A 14268-nucleotide genomic window follows, 5' to 3' on the forward strand; every position below is an offset into this window, starting at 1 on the left:
ATAACGGCTCATTTTAGGCTTGAATCTATGACGGACATTGTTTAAATTCTTACATGTTTAGGACTGTACTTCGGGTCACTCCATGTATTAGGGATATATTTAAACATGGAATCTTCTCAAACAAATCAATCTTTCTAAATGTTTATAAGCCCTCAAACGAATCACAATCTGTCAGAGATGATAATCAATCGCTGCTTGTTTCAAGACGTTTGAATTGTGAACATTCCAGACAATGCGTAAGTCCCAAAGATCTATAAACATAGTTCTGAAACCGGGCCAATTTAACTAGTATGATAAAAAAATCGGATCGTAAATAGTTCCTTTAATTTTAGATTAAGATAACAGTAACTTTACAAAAAACTTTAATGTTAAATGTATTTTATTGAACCAAACAAACGAAATACTAAAAAACGTTCGTAGCAGATTAGTTTTAAAATGTCCTATGCCTGTGCTATTTTCAAAATTATGATAGTTTTGTACCAACTAACAAGATTTAGTCCACAAAAATATTGACAATAACTGACAATGACTGGTTTATCCGTGGCAAAATAATATATTAATTGTTGATATTGATGTTATTCTGATTATCAACTTTTTTGCAGGTTCTGGAAACAACCATTTTTTTTATTAGGTCGATCTCTTGGTATAGTCGTCCCCGAACAAACTGTATCCGTTACGTCCGTTAGCAGGCCTTGTGACAACGGTCGTTGTGCCAAAGAAGAAGAAGAAGATTGGAAGCAATGGGTTCTTATTTTTGATGCTCTCCAAGGTCCATTAATTAATATAGGTAGGTTCGGGCAGTGTACTTAAACAAATCTTCTTTGAACAGATGGGCATTGTAATGGTTATTGTTTGGTTAACTTATAGAACCTTTGAGCATTTGATCTACATTAGTCTCTTTTCTGTTGTTTTGGTTCAGTTTATGTGTGTTCTAAATTTGGTTGTATAGTCCTGGGCAATGCAAGGTGTCATTCAAGTCATTAGTAACCATTACTCCTGTCATTCTCCATAGAATTCCTTATTGATCAGTCGCGTTATCACACGGCATATTCTGCTAGAAAATATGGATGGATAACAAAAATATTGGCTTGCAATCTTTTGAGAGGCCAAGATAAATATCGTGTTTTTTCGTGAATTTTTTCGTGTTTTAACATTAGTTTTCGATTACTCCCAAGTCCAAAGTGTTCTAACCGTAATATATTGTGCATTTATTATGCTTAGAACTTACTGACTTTTTATCCGGTGCTATATCCGCTTTGCGGTCTTGGCCTGCCTCAGGAGTGTCCAAAACCGCTCACGGTCTCGCTCCTTCTTCTGCCAGTCCGGTATCCCGGCCTTAATGGCGGACGCCTCCACGCCATCTTGCCACCTCAATTTGGGCCTACCACGCCTCCTCTGTCCTTGTGGACGGCCTAAAAAGACTTTACGGACTGGGTCGTCCGTTTCCATGCGTACAACATGGTCAGCCTACCAGAATCTGGCGAGTTTAGGCTGCACGTCAGTGAGGTCGCCATACATCTCGTATAGCTCGTCATTATAACGGCTCCTTCATTGTCCTTCCAGACATACGGGGCCAAGTATCGTTCTGATCATCTTCCTATCAAATGCTGTCTCATAGAAAGCTTGAAATCCTATGTATCATCTTATCAAAAGTAGCCGATGTTTGAGCTTCCATCTAATATCAGTAGAAACGTATTGCAAAAATAGAATATTTTATGGTGCAACTTTATGAGTTAAATCTGATACTTTTGGAAAACAATATGCTAAAAAAGTGTCAGAATGATTGGTTAAGCAAAGCACTACACTGATCGATTGATTAAAACTTATTTTCAATTTTTTCCAAAACCAATCACAGTGTGTGTCAGTTGATTCCGGACATTTACGAATTTGTATGAATTTTAATATAAAATGCCAGTCACTTCTTTAATTTTTTTTTCAATAATAACTAAATGCTACACTCCGAACTGATCTTTTTTTTTTGTTCTGCCGAGATTGCTCCATGTTCGACCCTTACTTAACGTAGGGAAACGCCGCACTTCTTTTTGTTCCATTGATCCTTTTCTTGTTACATATACGTACAGGTTGTTCCCGAGATACAAGGTACCTCTTATTCACGGTTTTCAAAATTTGACAGTTCGTTGAGCAAATTGTACTGCTTTGACACCTCCTACTTGCAAAGTTTTACGAAAACTAGTGACATTTTGGCTGGAAATCACGAGATGCGACTTACACGGAGATTCGAGATAGTGGTATTTCGCTGTCGTTTTCGGTCCCCATTCACCATGTATCTCGAGACCGTCGTAACTATCAATTGATATTTTGTCTGTCTGTGTATTTCTAGCTGTGTGTGATCATTACGAACTCGATGCCCTTATTAAAAACAAATAAGTGTATTTTTCAGAAGTGTCTAGCTTTCTCGCGGTGTCTGTTTTTATCTAATTTCCCTTATTAGTTTTTTAAACGTCATTAATAATCTATCATCATGTAGTAATCTAAGCTTCAGATTCAGCTTCTTTAAAGTACTGCGGCTAATATAGTACTAAACATACAGCAAAAACGAAATGAAACATCTAGTCACGGCCAGAAAAAAAGCTCTTTTATCATATATTTTTTTGTGATTCGCTTGATACAAGATACATTTTGGTGGCCTATTTTGCTAAGAATCCCTTGGAAATAATAAACTTTAAAACGCCGTCATTTATTGCTTTTAAATTTACGTTCATAATTGGTTTTGAAAAAAAATCTTTAAGAATTAAATGGTAAAAAAATGTATACAATGTATAAAAAAAAAATTTCTACACATATCCATGAATTGATTGCATTCGTACAGGCTTTAAATTGAATCACTTCACAGTTGATAAATAGTTATTTGTCAGATATTTCCTGCATTCTGTACGAGATTTAACAACACCGATGAGAATTACATAAATAACATTTTACTTATTCAATCGATTATTCTTCACAACAAGATACAACCGTTGCCTCCTAATTTTGGCTCTAATTTTTGACAGTGCGCATACATTTTTGACTCTATCCCATCTATTTTTGTCTGTAACTCATCTATTTTTTTAAATCTAAAAGTGTTTTATGAAGATTATTGGCAAATGTTATTTTAAATCACAAAAACAATATAATAACCATGTATTTAATTTTTAAGAGATTTTTTTTTATAAATTCTAGAGCCGTTACATACGCATGAAAATACATCTTTCACTCCATTAAATATCCATAAATATATTAAATAAACTTCCAAAATAGGCATAACGGATGTTATATTTTAAATTATATCAATGATATTATTCATTACTCAACTTAATTACAATAATGGCGCACAAACGGTAACAGAAATTATGCTAAATTTTGTAAATAAAGCGATTGATGTACACTGTTAAAAATTGATGCCTTAGAGACAAAATTAGTAACACGCAGTCAAAAATTGGTGCCTTTGAGACAAAAATAGGTGAGTTAGAGTCAAAATTAAGCAGCAACTTCTACGCTGAGGACTTCATGTTGTCAAGAGCAAATGAAACACTTAGGCTTGAATTAAAAATGTTAAGGACTTTTATTACGCGAAAGGCATTAAATTTCTGTGTTTAAGTCTAGTTTGATCCTTCAGTACGCTAGTACCAAATTCTGCTGATATGCTGAAGCTTGAAAACAATCTAACAAAAACTGTAACAAATACTTTGTAAATTTAGCCCTTTTCCTGTCATGGTCAACTTGAGTGATTGAGATGAACTGCTTTGTGTTATACTGAACTTTTCTTCTCAATCAGTTTATCTTTGTTACTATTATTATTATTACTATTTATTGTTTAATCTTCAACGGGCCGTTTGGCCTAATTAAGATAAGTAACAGTACACAAAAAAATACATAGCAAAATCAAGATTTGTATCGCAATTCACGGCAGAAGCCGTAGATGTTCCTTGAAACACTGAGTTGAGATGTTGAAGTCGAAGCAATCCGAAACAGTGTTGAAAACCGCCGACATGCGGAACATAGGGTCAGACCGACCAGCGCTGGAACGGGGTTGAGCGAGCCGTAGAGTTTCTCTAGACCTAAGTGTTCGGGATGGTGCATAGATATCGACTCGATGCAACAAAGGCGATGAGCCGATAGAGCCATTTAGCAATCCAGCGATGATAGAGCAATGTGGATTGCGTCTTCTAACCGAAAGAGATTCAAGGCCTAGAAGACGGCACCACGCAGCATACGGAGGAAGATTATTGCAATCAGGCGTATTGCATATCACGTGAGCTTACGTTGAATCACCTCAAGTCGAGCAATTGAAGAAGCAATAGTTGGGCTCCAGACTACGCACGAAAGTTACGTTTTATTGCCTATTTACTAAAATTATAATAAACCCGTACTAATGTTACTGATTATTCGGCAATTGGTAGTGGTTAAACACATTTCATCAAAATATTCCTGCATTTTTTTTTCCTTTTGGCTCAACAACCGTCGGTCATGTCATCCTTGTACCACTAGTGGGGTTGGCTTTCAGTGACTTTTGGATTACACCCCATAGCAGGATAGTCAGTCCTACGTATGGTGACACGGTCTATTTGGAGATTGAACCCATGACGAGCATGTTATTAAGTCTTACGAGTTGACGACTGTATCATGAGACCGGCTTGCAAATAAAGTACATTATTTTTGTGGGGATCAAATGCCAGTCCGTTCAGTTCCTATTCAAACATATTTATACATTTATATGGTTGGTAAAGCTTCATATAGCATATAGTCATTTACCGAAACAAGTGTCATTTTCTGTTTCTGTCAACTGTTTCTGAAATTGACGCTTAAAACGGATTCCAATTCTTTCAAAAACATCTGTCAGCCAACAAATTGTTAGCACCAAACAAACAAAACTTTTGCACTTAATAAACAATGATGTGGTATACTTAGTGACCTTCGAAAATTTGTTTTCTTGGGAATCAGAAAAATGTGACAATAATACTGAACAAACAGTTTAAGACATGTTTCCACCAAAAAAAACAATACTAAAAAGGAAATAAAAAGAGCAGTGCGTAGGGTGCTTTTGTACAAAATAGTGCAACTGATACAGTAAAAAAAATTCAAAGCATAAAAAACTGTAAAAATAAATATTTCAATTTAGAATGATGAAGAGACATGATAAAATGAAACTCAGAAGAATATTCTTAGTAAGAAAAAAAACTATGCTCTGATGAATTGGTGTTTTTCTAGCATATTTCTTCAAACTACAATTCACAAGCCAAAATGTGGCTATTGAAATCCATCACTATAGCACCCAAGGGCGGATACACTATTTTCCGGCTCAGTTTTCAATGTGAGCAGCATTATTCATAACTTTTAAGATGTTTTTAAACAGCTGCTATTATTTGTGACAGCTGGACTGTTGAAAATACATAGCACGATTGTTTAATAATGCCGTTCACATTACAAACTGAGCCGGAAAACAGTGTAAAGCAGTACGCAAACTAAGTAGCCGCGTGGTTCCCGAAACATTGGTGATAGGCTGTCGAGAAAATGAACTAACCCTCAGCTCACAAGTAAATTTGCTTCTCAATTTTCATATGGCTTAACATTACTCATAAGACTTCAGAATGGTCTGCATTTTTGTGACTGCTTAAGGCCCCCGGTTGTGTTAATCCGCCACTGCCACCGCAAAGATTACTGACTTAACTGATTGCGAACACAAAGACTTCTTTAAGTATTCAACATTTCATGATGAAACTTGGCCTCAATTAAAATACTTTAGCAATTAATCATTTGCCGTTTGTGTTTTCGTATTTGTTTATTTAACTATCATATCAAATCATACATTTTTTAGCAATACGGCCGTTCCTCCAGAGTAAAAAAAATACATTCTAAAGTTAATCCATTCGTCTATTAACTAAAAGTAACGTTTAAATACTTTTATCAATCGATTTATTGTTTGGTATGAGTTATAATGCAACGAGTGAGTTCAGTCAGGTTATTTACTTACCAGGCAATACATCCGTTTTTTGCCATGACTAGTTAATTTGGCCCGGTTACAGGGTTATGCAAGATAATTTCTGGGGTGTATAATAACCTAAGAATGCGTGCAACGGATTTCTTAAAATACGACGCAAATTCCATGTGATTTTAATTCCAAGTGCTTAAAAGAAATTGATTTATAATTCAAACCGCTCCTGCGACAAATCCCGAACCCATGTTGAACCTAAAATTTTAAAGAACTTATTCTGGCGCTGGAACTGATTCCATCCCGTATAAGTGTTAGGATTAGTCATGAGATACTGGAACTGATCCTAATCTCTTACTGATCCTGTAACTGATCCTGATACCATACTGATCGTGAAGTTAATCCCATTCCCATACCGGATCTGAAATATATCTAGACCCTATAGAGTAAACGTTCATGTATTGGTGATATGGCTCTAAAATGCGCTTGTAAAATGTTGTCTGGGCTATCAAAAAGGCTATAAATGTTTTAAAATTGGGCCATTCCATTATAGTGTCAGAAAACCCCATATTTTGAGAAATGTGTGAACATTTTCCAAACAATTTAGGATTTCATAACGAACTTATATATTTGTTAGCGCTTTACATGACAACATTTAACAACATATTTACGCATTTTTATGTCTTTTTTACCATGGTGCCATTATAGGTACGCAAAACAGGGGTGTACTTATGGTGGTCATAGCTATATAATTATTAAAAACAGGACATTTTAGTTTTCTCCGGGATATTGTTAACATTTCGTATTGTTATTACAAAAATAAGCTACAGAAATGTGTTTCCTGTAAGTAATTTATCAAAAAAGGCCAAAATACGCATATCTAACTGAGCGAAAAATTGACTTCAAATCAAGCACACACTTCCTGGCTTGGCTAGACGGCAGTCTTAATACAGTTTTTTAGTCAATATTTTTATCACTCAAATTTACACATTTTTTACGGTCTAATTGTGTAAGAAATCAATATTATGAATGTGATACTTGCTATTTATACGAAAACAGCTTCGAAACTAAGTCCCATATATATTATACTCAGTTTTTGAGCAATCTTTGTTTACCAACACTATAGTAACCGTCCAAATAGACATAGAGCGACAACGTCGCGCGCGACGAAAAATAGCTGAAAATTACACTCGGTGTAGATCAAAGTAGCTTATTTGACTCAGTCAACCAACTTGTTTTTTTTATTTGAAAACACACAAAAATAGGTTAAAATGTGTTCAAATCTATTTTTTTGCGTTTGGCATTAATCTGGCTTGTAAAAAAACTAGATAATTCGATTATTTCGGATGAAGCAAAATTGTCGCGCGCGACGAGTAGCTCTGTTTGCAAAATTAAGCTACTGTTTGTCGCGCGCGACGTCGTCGCGCGTGACGTTGTCGCTGTATGTCTATTTGGACGGTAACACAATACGACGACTATAGGAACCATACCACCATTATAGGTACAACGAAATCGTCATAAAAATATGTATTTTTTTTTTCGTAAATGTGTTGTGTTGGATGGTAAAAATGGTTGTAATTGCAAAAATAAAACTTATTCCAATTGCTATGTATTAAAATATTCCTAATTTTACCTCCCTGATAATTTAAATCTATTAAAGCACATCTGTACTCCTACAAATTGCACCGCTATTGCTATATTTACCCTACCGGTACTGAAATTGTATATATACACCGGTATATCGGCTCCAAAAACCTACCGGCCTTGGAATTAATCCCGAACACACACGTTATGAGTTGCCTTAAGCAAAAATTGACTATCCGGCTAAGTGGTACTAACTATCGGAAGCCTGTGTAGGCCGGCATGACCCGTTACTCCTAAAAAAGGTTATTTGTTTCAGTTACTTTTTGTATGCATGTTTTCGCTACGTTTTCATACATCCGGATTCACAGTGGCGGACACCTAAAGTAAGCCACCTACCTACCTCTTCTGACTTTGAGGCTTGCTAGACAGTTCTTTGGACCACTCATTACAACATTTTTCTGACACGTCGTATAAGACCACAGAAAAACGTTAAATTATTAAATTTAGACTGTAATTTGTATCATTCGTCTCCATACCTTTCAAAACACTAAAAACTGAGTCGGCGTTGTGTTTGCTATAGTCGATGTGGTTGCCATTGTATGGATATAATCCAGCCAAAAAACATCAAAGCTACCGCTGGAAAGCAACGCTGATCAGCCTTTACTAGAATTTTATAATAGAAGATGCAGAAGAGATCGAAGTTAGTCATGACTTATCTATGTTGAACGCACTGTGTAACGCTTTTCTTTCTCTTCTACCGTTTTACATTCCTCCTCCGTTTTTCATCCCATCTTCGATTGGCACTCCACACCCGGCGTAGGCGCAATGGTGTTACCAATCCTCTCGTTATCTCCCTTCTTTTCGTGCCAATCGTACTTCTTCTCGTAACGTTTTACTATATTTTAAAGTGTTTCTCTTATTTTCCTCTTTTTCTGTGAATAATCATTTCCATCCTGAGATTTTTTTTTTGTTTGAATGGGTAGTAATCAGCATCGGTAGTGTTTTGGTTTTTTTTGGCACATCAGCCGTTGCCGATAAAGGCCTGCCTGTACCCACTAGTAATGTGGGCTTCGTTTTCAGTGACTTTGTGTTACCATATCTGAATAGTCAGTCCTACGTATGGGGTCACGGGCTATTCGGAGCTTGATATATATATATATACACATATATATATATATATATATATATATATATATATATATATATATATATATATATATATATATATATATATATATATATATATATATATATATATATATATATATATATATATATATATATATATATATATATATACATATATCTATACATATACAGTGAACCCTCTCTTATTTGACACCTCTCCAATTTGAAAAACCTCTCTTATTTGAACATTTTGCACAGTCCCTTGATTTCCAGTACATTTTTGTTCCTCTAATTTGGAAAACCTCTGAAATCTGTGTCCCTCTTATTTGTGTATGGTGTTGCCATGGTTATTGAAAGATGTATGCTCAAATTAGCGATTCTGTTCGCAGTTTCCTATAGCAACAGTTAAGGCTGCATACTAAATGTTCTGTCTCTTTCTTGTTTGGATGGACCTTTCGTTCACTTTCCACCTCTGTAATTTGAAAACCCCTCTTATTCGACAGTCCCATCGCCTCTCAAATAAGAGAGGGTTCACTGTATATATATATAAATATAATATATATGCTAACAGTAATTATCGAATAATTTCACAATACATCATCCAAACTGAAAGTAACAACATATTTAAGGAAGTTTGATTACATGAATGAGTAGTCATGATTATGTAGCAAAACTTTAACGAAAGAATAGGATTAAAGCAATAAAAATATTTTTGAGTGTATACGCATCCTGACACCAAAGCGGAAAAAACGGACATTCTGTAGTAGGAAAAATAGGACACCGGATGTGTTGTTTTATTTTACTTCTTATATCAATTAGTGATAAATAGATTTCATCAAATACCTTATATAAAGGTATTTGGAAGATATAAACCATCCATTAATGAGAGATAACATTGAAATAAGCGAGAAATGAAACACCTGTCAAAATAGCCATCAAGCTTTATGCTATTACACGCTCGATGCTGATTAGGCAAAGCAAGAAACCCAATATCTTGCCTCGACTGGGACCACTTTAATCAACAAAATGAAGAGACATTGATATGAGCTCGTTCAGGAATAGTTGAGAGATGCTATGGGATTATAAATATCAATATGTTGAATTTTGACATGCTGGAAAAAATGGCTTGATCTATTAACCCCTCCTGCTTGAAGTTCTTCAAACATACTGGGGTCATGGACTTTCCTCGGAGTAATTTCCTAAAGGGAAGTTCTAGACTTTTGTTCTGTAAGCTGAAGCAACGTCGGCTTTTAGTGCCCGATATTTCAATAATACTTTAGTTTTTGCATTCTACAAGTTGTTCACGGTGACAGGACGTGGAAAGCAATAATATATGTTAAAATACTATAAACCTCTTCATTTTCCAACGTTTTCTACCCTTCATGGTGTCCATCTCTCTCAGATTAAATGTCAGCCTAACTCGAATATTTAAAACTTCACGAACAAAAACATATTTTTCATTCGTGAAAAACAAAAATCGATAGAAACTTAAAAGTTTCATCACATTTTCTGATCAAAAATGATTGTAAGAATGTTATACACATTTTCATGGTCGTTGTATTTATACATCCCTAGATTTCCTTCTCCTATGTTATGCTCTTAAACTACTATGGGCTCGACAAGAGGATCAGCTACCTGAGAACCTAATTTATGAACTATTTTGAGGATTCCCAGCATATTTTAGCTCTTCAGAGGACGTACATGAATACTGTTAACCATTGCTAGAGGATATACTGGATGATATAAAAATAGCCTCTATTTACCCGTCGAAAGCATGTCAGGAAAGTACAATAAGCTATATTCTTATCAATATCGTGCCAACACTCGATTATAAGATAATCTAAGAAGGGTTTCAGAGACATAAGAGCTTCTTGTATGACGTACAATCTCACGAGGGAGTTGACGTCCTCGCACCTGCCAACCTATCGGCCTCGAAAAATTAACTATGTCTATAAAATATATCAACAAATAAAAGAAAACAATGTATAATTAAATGGTCTATCATATTTAATTGTATTATCCTATCGTTTGTGTAAGTTAACCGTACATTTTTAGAGTAGAGAGAAAAAAACATTTTTTCAGGTCAATTCAAAATCAACACTAGCTTTGAACCGACCATTTTACATTTTTCATCAAAGAATTGTTATAACGATGAAAGCTACAATTGTATTGTAATGTATTCCAGCAAAAGTGTTTGCTATAAAGGTTACACAATATGTTTAAATCAGCGGTCGGCAAACTTTTAAAGCAAAGATCCAACTTTAGTAAATGATCGAGTGCTGTGGGCCAGGAGAATGTGGTTTTTTTATTATTTCGCTTAAATTATTACAATTTAATCTTTTAGAAACATTTTAGGTATTATTGTTGTTTTTCTGTGATTATACCATCCAAGTATAGTTCAAAATTAAAGATACCTTCTTTAAAAACCGATTGTAATTTTTAATCACTTTACAATCAGCAATAGATGGCCAAAAATTTGATCAGTCAAAAAACTACAAAAAGAGATCCATATAGCTTCTTGAGGACCCCTTCTTCCCACGCCGTAAGAAAATATTGAAGATATTCCGGGGATGATACAAAAGTCTGAAAGGCTGAAAAATTATCGTAGCAAACATAGATTCAGTAGGGGAAGGTTGGTAAAGACGGACACGTTAAGGGAAATGGTCAAAATCTAAGGACATATAGGTGCAACGACCATGAAAATATGCATACATTATCTTACACTCATGTTTTATCAGAAAATGTGTTGAAAATTTTAAGTTTCCATTGATTTTTGCGTTTTTTTTCATGAATGAAAAACATGATTTTTTTCGTGCAGTTTTGGAATGTTCGGGTAAGACGGACACCTGATATGGGAAAGATGGACACCATGAAGGGTAAGATTGACACCTTTAGAAAACGTAGGAAAGTGAAGAGTTTTACAGTATTTTAACAATATCCATCGCTTTCCACGTCCTGGTACGTTTATAAACCAATTCTTGGCCAATTGCAACAACGATTCATCCAGCCGTGAATTTAGGAATTGTTAGCATCGCTTCTAATAGAACGTAGAATGCAGAATCTGAGGCATCTTTTTTTAATATCGGGCACTAACAGTGGAGGTTGCACCAGCTTACAGAACAACAATTAAAAACTTCGCTATAGGAAATTATTCCGCGGAAAGTCCGCGACCACAGCATATTTGAGGGACTTGTTAATAGGTCCAGCCATTTCTTACATTGAAGATTGAACTTTTTGATATCTGTAAACCCATAGAATCTCTCATCTATTCCTGAACGATTTGATATCTGCACTTTATCTTTATTAAAGTTGTTGAAGTCGTGACAAAATATTGGATTTCGTGAATAACCTCATCAGCGTCGAGCGAGTAATATCATAACGCATGACTGCTATTTTGACCGGTGTTTCATTTCTCGCTTATTGATTACTTTTTCTAGTTGCGTAATGGTTTATATCTTCAAAATACCCTTATTTAAGGTGTTTGAAGAAATATTTTTATCACCAATTGATATAAGAAGTAAAATAACTCAACAAATTCGGTGTCCATCTTTCCCTATGACAAAGTGTCCGTCTTTCCCGCTATGGTGTCAGGATATTTAAACCATCAGAAAACAAGATTTTGTATTGCTTTCATTCTCGTTCTTTCGCCAGTTTTTTGCTTTACCATCATGACAAATCGTTCATGTAATAAAACTTCCGAAAATATAAACAATGCAAGATAAAGAGCTAAAGACCCGCAATAATCAAATTAGATCCACAAAGGTGCGCACGATTGAAAATTTGTTTTGTTCGTGAAGTTAACCAATTTCGCTTATATTACACAAAAAATGTTCTCAAATGTGTTGTCTTACCTTCAGTTTGGATTCTACATTGTTGAATTACACGAAAATTACCTTTTTCATGCATTTATGAGAAGTGTCCATCTTACCCGCAGTGTCCGTCTTTACCTACCTTCCCCTAATTATAAAAATGCTTTATGGACAAGTCATGCCATGTCAGATAAATTGATAACTGATTCCTTACGAAAAAGCTCTTGGGCAATCGTTGTACTCGTACACAGCAACAGTGTGGAATCGTCGTTCTCGTTAAATTAGCTAAAGTTTTTTTTTTATTATTTGTTTCTGTTTTCAAAAACGATAAAAAAATTCTCAAAACAAATTTAAAGGGAAACCTACTGATTTGTGTGAAATTAAGAGGAACGATTAAAACATAACAAAAGAATATCTCATGAAAGTGCATGGAGCTGTTTCACTATATTTAAAACATTGTTTTGCATGCTTTGCGTTGGCGAAAGTCAAATGCTCTCCCATCGCAAAGTCGTATGCAAAACTTTAAATAAATTTATTGCAACCAGTCTTTAGTGCATCACATCAATATAAAATTTCGTGTGCGATTTCCTTCAAACCGAAAGTCGTATTGTCGTGTTGAAACAATGTTAACCGTTATGTAATTTAACGTTGCATTTACAAAATTGACCAATTCATGGGATTATCATAGGATTATCTTCACCCGTTCTAACAAATCGTTAATTGCACTTTGAATAGTAGTATCACATGAGACAACAGGCAACCTCTATCAGTCACTTCACCTTGACACCTCTATCAGTCAAACTCTAACCATGATGACCAAAAAAGTAAACCAACCAACTTAGAAGCGTGCGCGATCAACGAATGACACCCCGTAGCGTCTTAAATGGACTGCATACAGAAGTTTTTCGTCGCATGATAACGTTTCTGCGTTTTGGTCACCAACATCTTGACACTGTTAGGCAACCATCAAAGCATCGCAAGAGAGCCCAGGTTAATTTTTGAGGTTCCAAAAAAGCTAAAAATGAAGACAGAGGAACAAGTGGCTCCATTACTGGGTTATCTGGGCCGGGAGATCGATGCAACCCGCCAAACAGTGAAATAGTACTTGGGAAACATAAGCACATATATCATAAACACATATAAGCAGAAATCACGTCCACTGATTTCGCAACGGCAAACAGTGACGCCAAAACTTAATGCGTTCGTATTAGGTGAGTTTCGGCAAAATTTCGACATGAAACCCTAGCTCTACTCTAACAATTCTGTCGCGAAAACTTAGGATGCCTATAGGCATGTCTTCCTCCATCGTGGCAAAAATTCCAAATAACTGATGAAAGGCAACTCCCAAGGTCTTAGATTTATTTGTCCAAGGAAGCTTAAAAAACTACCTTTCAAATGATGTACATGTAAATAAATTATCTCCGTTTGTCATTTCGAATTACCTTGGCATCTCAATACAATATGGTAGGTATTTGAGCACATTGTCCATTCTTAAACGTTTAAATTAAACTCTTCTACTATTATCCCTCAACAACCTGGCTAATCGTACTATAACAACTAGCTTTATGTCCTTTTCATCTTTCGTCTCATTCCAGTTAGAGTCAGTTAAACATTTTCATACTATTTATATTGACTTTAAATCTGCATTTGATTGTATTCCTCATTCCCTTCTCTTACATGCATTTTCACAGCTTGATGTCAAAAATCTGTTTGCTACGTTCTTTGTTACGTTCTTTTCTATGTGATCGTTCGTAGTGTTAAATTTAATGACCTGTTTAAGAATTCCTTTTCATGTAGTGCAGGCGTACCGCAAGGTAG

Source organism: Anopheles coluzzii, chromosome 2, assembly GCF_943734685.1.
Source record: "Anopheles coluzzii chromosome 2, AcolN3, whole genome shotgun sequence".
Classification (NCBI taxonomy): domain Eukaryota; kingdom Metazoa; phylum Arthropoda; class Insecta; order Diptera; family Culicidae; genus Anopheles; species Anopheles coluzzii.